Source organism: Choloepus didactylus, chromosome 3 (assembly GCF_015220235.1).
Source record: "Choloepus didactylus isolate mChoDid1 chromosome 3, mChoDid1.pri, whole genome shotgun sequence".
Lineage (NCBI taxonomy): Eukaryota > Metazoa > Chordata > Mammalia > Pilosa > Megalonychidae > Choloepus > Choloepus didactylus.
The window spans coordinates 13,559,868-13,567,241 of record NC_051309.1 but is presented as its reverse complement, the minus strand read 5'-3'; the positions used below and the strand labels follow the sequence as shown (position 1 = coordinate 13,567,241).

Below are 7,374 nucleotides of genomic sequence, written 5' to 3'. Positions count from 1 at the left end.
ATCAGATGTACTTATTTTTATTTATTTTTGAAAGGCCTCCCTAACTGCTCTGTGATGATGAGATGGGCTGAGGGGTGAAAGCAGCAGTAGGGAGACGTGCTGAACTGAGGGGGACTGCAGCCGAGCAGAGGAGCTGGTGAGAATGATCCGAATGGGTGTGCTTTGGGGAGGTAGAGCAGACAGCACCAGGAAAGAGATTCAAGGCAGGGGCTGCGGGAGGGGAGGGGATCAAGTATGACTCCCAGGAGTTAGTCCTGAGCAATTAAGTAAATAGTGCTCTCATTTCCTGACATAGGAATATGACTCCAGGGTCAGGTTAGTGGATGGGGTGGGAATACGATGGCAAGGGCCTCCCTTGACCAGGTACAGTCTATTAGATAGTCAAAAGAAGGTGCTAACAATTCGAAGTGGCTTTTATTATCCCTAATTTACGGAAGACAAAACTGAGGTGCAGGAAGGCTAAAAAAGCAAGACTCAAACCCAAGCCTGCCCAGATGCTGCTCCTTTTATGAGACCATGTTAATTTAAATCTTGCTGCCCTACAGAGAGGTGAGGCAAGCACCACATGAGACCATAGATTTTTAAGTATAGTGATTATTAACAAACAATAGAAATGTGCATAGCTCTGGGTCAGTTAAATTTCCCCAAGACAGGCTGCTCTAAAGTCAGGTTTCATGCCATCTCCTTTGAATCATTTACACCATCTTTGCTAAATAATTCACCTCTGCACAGACAAAATGGGTCCACAGGCTCCTCCAACATCTTGGAGCTGGTGCATAATTTACAAAGAGCTGCTCAGCTTCCTCATGCAGGGAAAACAATGAGGGTTTGGACATCTGCCAAAGCCGAGGAGGGCATCCGCTGGAAAGGAGAGAAAAAGCAGCTTTATTGCGGAGCATGTCTGAAAAGCAAAAGCACCTACTGAATCCTGGATCCCCAAGACCATATGCAAGAAGGAGAAATGCCTGCCCCCTCCACGTACTCCACACATGTGTTGGAAGTCTGGGGAAAATACTATCAATGCCAAACTATTTCTTATAGCTAAGAACCTGAGACTGCATCAGTTGCGCCCTTTGCAAAGCAGCATTGACTCGGCAAGAAGCATTTTTAGCAAATATCTAGACATTTTAAGACAGATGGGAAATAACATTGTGAGTTTGGGAAAAAAAATAATAGGTAGTGCAATTTCCTGATCCAGAAATGCCTTCCTTCTCACCCCTTGTGCACTGTACTAATTCCTGCTCCTTTGTCAATAGCCATCTCTAGGATCACCTCCTCCAGGAAGACTTCCCCAACTCCCTCAGGAAGACCAAGTTTTCCTTCTCAGAAAGAACAATATTAGAGCCCTCATTACATTGTAAATTTTAGTCTCTCAGAGTAGGCTATGAGCTCCCTGGTGACTGGGGCTCATCTAAGGAAATCTGTAACCCCAGTGCACAATTCAGTCCTAGCACATAGATAAATCCTTGTGGAATGAATGGATGAAACAAACTCCATGAATGACAAGATCTTTTCCCCGGCCATTCCGTGGAGTATTGCTGCATTAAGGATCACCATTCATATCAGAAGAGGATGCCAAAATGTGTAAGCAGGAGCAAACACTCCAGAGGTTACTCAGCATCCAGATTAGGCCTGCACCTTGCTTCCCATTTCTGGCCACCTGTTGGCTTCACTCCTTTAAATTTGGCATCTGGTTGATGCCAGTCATTACCTGGCTCTTAACTGGGCAGTGGGTTCTTGAATCAGACAGATGTATTTTCACTGCAAGTTCCAGCCCTGACACTTAGAAGCTGTGTGACCCTGGGTTAATACCTCAAACTCTCTGAGCTTCAGCCTCCTTATTTATAAAATAGGCATATTAATAATATAGGGATACTAATAGTACCTACCTCATTGTGATGCTGTGAATATTAAATTAATGTGTGTAAAGGTTTTAACACAGATACTTAGTAAGCATTGAATAAATAAATGTTGATCATTACTATTGTTTCCACTTTATTCCAAGATGGATGGCTTATCCTGTCACTGTATCTGTTTTCTATTTCCACTACCAGGACCAGATACCTTTGGCTTACATTGCTGTCTGCTACACGGTATCCAGTGAGTAGCCTCTGGATGTGTGGCAACCACAGGCTCCATCCTTTTGGTGATAACCTATGTCCCATCCCTGGACATTACTCAAGGGCAGGAGTAAATATTTGAATTATCTTAGATTATTTTTTGATGTCAGTCTATGCTATTTTGAATTAACTCTACAGAAATTAGACCACATAAAGCCCCAGTTTATATTTGGATTACTTCTGCTTGATCCTCAAGATAACCATAACAGTTAGAATTGAAAAGCATTTTAATACCAAGCATTACTATATGCTTGGTATTATCCTAAGCATTTTAAACTTAGTCCTTAAAATAACCCAGGAGGTACCAGTATATCTCCATTTTACATATGAGGAAACAGGCCCAGAGAAGTATCTGTTACATAGAGATCGGGCTGTATTTAGGAGAGCTTGTTACTTGGGGCTCTAAAATAAATACACACCCTTGGAAAAAGAAGGACATGATCATCCCTAAGCATCCAATCTTTCCCAGTTTTAGTCCTGAAGGAAGACACAGGTATGGAAAACTAAGTTGTGTAAGGCAAGACTTAAATGGAAAGAAACAATGTTCATTTTCCTCTGAGCTTCAGTGTGAGTTTCCAGCCCTGCCACTTAGAAGCTGTGTGAACTCAGGTTAGTAATACAACCTCTCTGAAGCGTGTCAGCTAGGATTGTGATGGATCTAGATATACTTGACAGAAGGTGGGAGAAAATTGGCCCTTGCCTCAAGGAGGTGTGTGTATGAGAGCAAGGCAAGGAGACAGAGAAGTTGAGCTTGGTTTTAGGTAAGAGGTATCTTATAAACCAAAATGTCAAAAGGTACATGGGTCGCTGCCATTAATTCCCTTCTGTTATGTGGGAGTTTTGTTAAACATGCTAGCCTTTCTCAGTGGTGCCATGGGGGATGAAGGAATGGTTTTACATCCACCTTGGACACATATGAAGGTAAGACCTGAGATCTCTGAAGCCAGTTTTGTTGGCAACAGTAGTAAGGAGAGGCCAAAGGGGAAGGCGTTTCTCAGGGATGAGAAAGCAGCCTTCCCTACCCATGAGGAGCTTCCCCATCCATTGCTGTCCAAGGCAGATAAGGATTAGATTTCATAAAGGAGCCGGCACATTTCTTACCTGCCCAACGTTGAGCCAGCCTCCTAGGAGAATGAAAACAGAGGCCCCTTTCAGCCAAAGCCTAGGAGAATGAAGACAGCCATGGACCCAAAGAAAGAAAAATAAATTAAACTCCTTCATCTGGAAAATAAATGCCAAATGGTAAGTGATAGTATGTACTGCATGAGTAAGTAAGAGAGGTTTAATTCTCTAATTATTGCCTCTAGTTTCCCCATGGAGATAAAAAGCAAGTTGGTAAAGAGAGATAATCAGGGTATAAAATACTGTGTCCTCTTAGCTTCCTCTACTTAATGAAACAATAAAAATATTTCCAGTTCTAGTAAGAAAAAAAAAAATTGTGGGTAAAATATTTTTTCCCAACTGAACTTCAAACCCAGAGCCATAGAGATTCACTGAGCACATACTATGTGCTCGAAGCTATGTTCAATCCTGGGGCTACAGAGCTCAATATGATGACTCTGCTCAGAAAGAACTAATTCTGACCTGCCCTTGACACTCCCCACAGCACACATCCACATGCTTTTTAAAAATGTTAGAGCTCAACTGGGTTTTTAAAAAATGCTTTCACTCACAATCTTCACCACTAATAGTCTATTATTTCACTAATAATATGTGAATATTAAATATGTTAATTTGGAAAATTGTGTCTTCAAGCAAACTATAATTAGGCAATAAATTCTTTATTTCCCATTTTGTATTTAAAATTTTCAATAAGAGTTCTTTCATGGGATAACTTATGCTTAATTTCAGCCAAAATTTATGCAGCCATTCAACAATCATGTATATAGCAAGTACCTGCTATGCGCTAGGCATTGTTTGGGGTACTTAGAACATAACATTATATAAGACATTAAAAATCCAGGTCCTCATAGAGCGTAAATCTAATGGGGTAGTAAAATCAAAACAAAAACATAATAAATAAGTTAATTATGTGATGCAATATGAGGTGATAAATACTATGGAGAAAGTTAAGCCAGGTAAGGGAGACAGCCGTGGAAGTGGAGTGAATATGTGGAGGGAAGCTGTAATTTAAAGCACAGCATAGGATTCATGGATAAGGTACTAGGTAAAGGAGGTGAGGGAGTGAGTTGTGGGGATTTCAGGGAGGTGAGCATGTCAAGCAGAGAACAACCAAGGAAAGGCCAGATCTCCAAAGCATGCCCAGAGAGTCAGGGGAATGTCCGGGCCAGCTGGACAAAATTTGAATGAAAGATTTGTGGATGATGATGCTAGAGAGATGGTGTAGATCCGTGTAGGTCCCTTCCTCTAAGGAAAATGGAGAAACTTGGAGAGGTTTAAACCAAGGAAGGACATAATCAGAAGAAAATAATTTTTCCTAGTCTGTGTACTTTCATTTGGACTGCCTAGAAGATATTCATCAGCCCCTTTGGAATGTTGAAAATACCTGACACAGCTTCCAGGACCACCTCTGGTCTACAGGAAAAGCCAAGAACCCAGGTGCTGTGCCAACCTCCTTTCTACAGTATAGAAAATGGAAACTTAGAGATGACAATGGACTAGTCTACAACAACCCCTGGGCTGCACACAGGACTTGAGGTAGCCAAAACCGTGCTCTTTCCCCTACACAGGGCCATTATCCAAGGCAAATAAGCAAGAAGAAACCAGTCTCGGGTGCATTTATTTTAATTTTTTCAGCTGACCTCTGTTGAGCCAAGTACCAAGATTCACAGAAAGCTAAAATGCAGGGGCTGTTCTCATCTTATAGGTAAGGCACTAAGACTTAACAGCATTTACTCCCCCTATCCAAGACACACAGCTGTGCATGGCAGAACCTGGGTTCAAACCCAGGCTCTCCGTCTGACTTCTGAGCCCACTCCTTATCTGTCACTGCATAGGAGGGCTTGTAAAAGGACCAACCCTTTTCATACTTATTTGCATTTCTACAATACGTTACTCAACTTCCCTTCTTTCTTATGAATCTTCCGGAGACTTTCAATATGTTAATTTGGACTCACAATTCTGGTTGGTAAATAATGTCATTACATAAAAGACTTGACAGACTGACCTCAATCAAGTATTTTCGCAGATGGGAAACATTTCCCAAGAATAGAACTTGTCTTTCAAGGCCCAGGTCAAGGCACCTCCTCTGAGAAGCTTTCTCTGATCCCCTCCTCAAGTGGCATGAAATTGCTTTGTCTTCCAAATCTTCCTAGCTGTTAGTGCAGAGTGATGACAAATATCCTTTATGGCACTCTTACTATGTGCCATGCATTTAGAAGTTAATTTCTAAACTTCTCAGCAACTGCGTAAAGCAGGTATAATTATTATCTTTCTTTTACAAATGAATACATGGAGGCTCAAGTAAGTTAACTAATTTGCCCAAAATCACATAGCTAGTGAGTGGCAAAGCTCTACTCCACGTAACTGGAAATCCCTCTTGCTGTGCTGGCTGCAGGAGACATGGGTTCAAGCCCATTTCTAGCACTTTTTAGTCATGAATAAATGCCAAGGCACAGAGTTCATCTCTTTTGGTCACACTGCTCCCCAGAACCTAGAATACCATTGGGTCCAGAGTAGATGCCCTGATTCCATGTAAAGACTGAACTAGATAACAAAAGAGAGAGGCCTAGATAATGGTTGCTTGAAATCTGAGATGCTATGATTTGACCTTTCATTCCAACAATGTCTGTGCCTTTCCTCTAATACCCTATAAGTAAACAGTGGTGTCTTATGAAACTGCACCACCATGTGGTCTGAAGAATAAATGTTCAGGAAAAGGTTTTTGTTTTGGTGTCACACAAAGAAGGATAGAACAATTCAATCAGAATAACTATGCATCTCTCAACAAGAGCTGTATATTGTACCCTCCAGGGACCTGGTCCTTTAAACAAACAGTGGTCACTCTGAGGCATCTGAATTCCCCTCTCAAGTTCAGGAATTCAGACTTACCAGGAGCCCAAGTGTCCATCATTCTCCTTTTGCTCCTGTATCAACTACAGCAAGCATCAATGCTTGTTGTACAAAAATCAATGGAGGCTACATGCTGAATGAGTAGAGACTGCAAAACAGAAGATTATCCTGCTCCAGGAAGAGAAGAGATAAAGGGGGATTGATTGAGGGTGTTTCAGGCAAGTCCTTTCATCTGGGCTTGGGAGGGCTCAGAGCCCACAGTGGGGTGGGTTGCCTGCAGCCACAATTCTAGTACACGGAGTCCATTGGAAATGCTTCCTGTGGGAGCCTTTTGACTGATAAGGCCCCCAGAGTTGCTTTTCAGGCCCAAATGGCATTTCTGTTATTTCTCAGGGACTTGGCCTGTTATCCTTTCTGAAATCACACTGTCAGCAGCCACATTCTTTCTCAGAACGGTCTCTCTGAAAACCTACTTATGGAGAGAGACCCCGGATCCTCAGCCTCTACCCACCCCTTCTGACTGACATAAAAATATTCACAAAGGCCCTTTGCTGCCCTCTGTGGAGAAACATGTGGGGAGCTCCCCGCAGTCGTGGTTCTATAGAGAGCTGATTTATAGCCTAGGTCACCGGTTCATCCGCCAAGGCTGTGGAGCTGCCAGGTGGCTGGTGGCCTCTGGATATCTTCTTGCATCCCTGCCATGTCCTCTAGACCTGACCCTACTCATCTCTGCTGTCTCCTCTCTTACCACACACCTGTCTCCCCTCAGACTCCACCCTTTCTAAATTCTAAGCATGTCCCAAACTCCTCACACTCCCTCCTAGAAGGGCTTGTCTCTGACATGTGGGTATTCCAAGAGAGGAGGCTAATAATTTAGCACCCTTTAAATATTTGTACATTTACCTGCAGAAAAAGCTGAGAACTGTGAGAGAACAATTGCCTCTTTCAGGAAGCCTTCTTTGATTAACGCCTCCCCACCTCGCCAGTCCTGAGAGAGCTGCCTCTCTGTGTGCTCTCCTGGTGTTCCCTGCTTGCTTCTATCAAGCCCTGAGCACATGCAATTCAAGAGTCTTGAGGCATATCTGTCACTCCCACTAGATGGGAATACCCTGGAGGATAAGGCCAGAAGTTGACACAGCAACTGGAACAATGATGATAGAGCAATGAACATCAGCTCAAGGAAAAATAGTTATGAATCTTACTAAACCTTCCTTCTTACTAAGCAAGACACAAGATGCATTCAGGGCTGAATGTTGGAAGTCAAATCAGGGTCACTGCTAGC

General features: G+C 42.7%; 1 long non-coding RNA gene across 1 annotated transcript; it reads right to left on the bottom strand.

The window, feature by feature from the left end:
- Positions 1-790: 790 nt before the first annotated feature.
- On the bottom strand, positions 791-5,295 carry LOC119529032. The gene is made up of 3 exons (XR_005215812.1): positions 5,248-5,295; positions 3,222-3,282; positions 791-861 (listed from the first exon to the last, which is right to left on the bottom strand). It is a non-coding gene; the product is annotated as an uncharacterized LOC119529032 (long non-coding RNA).
- Positions 5,296-7,374: the final 2,079 nt, after the last annotated feature.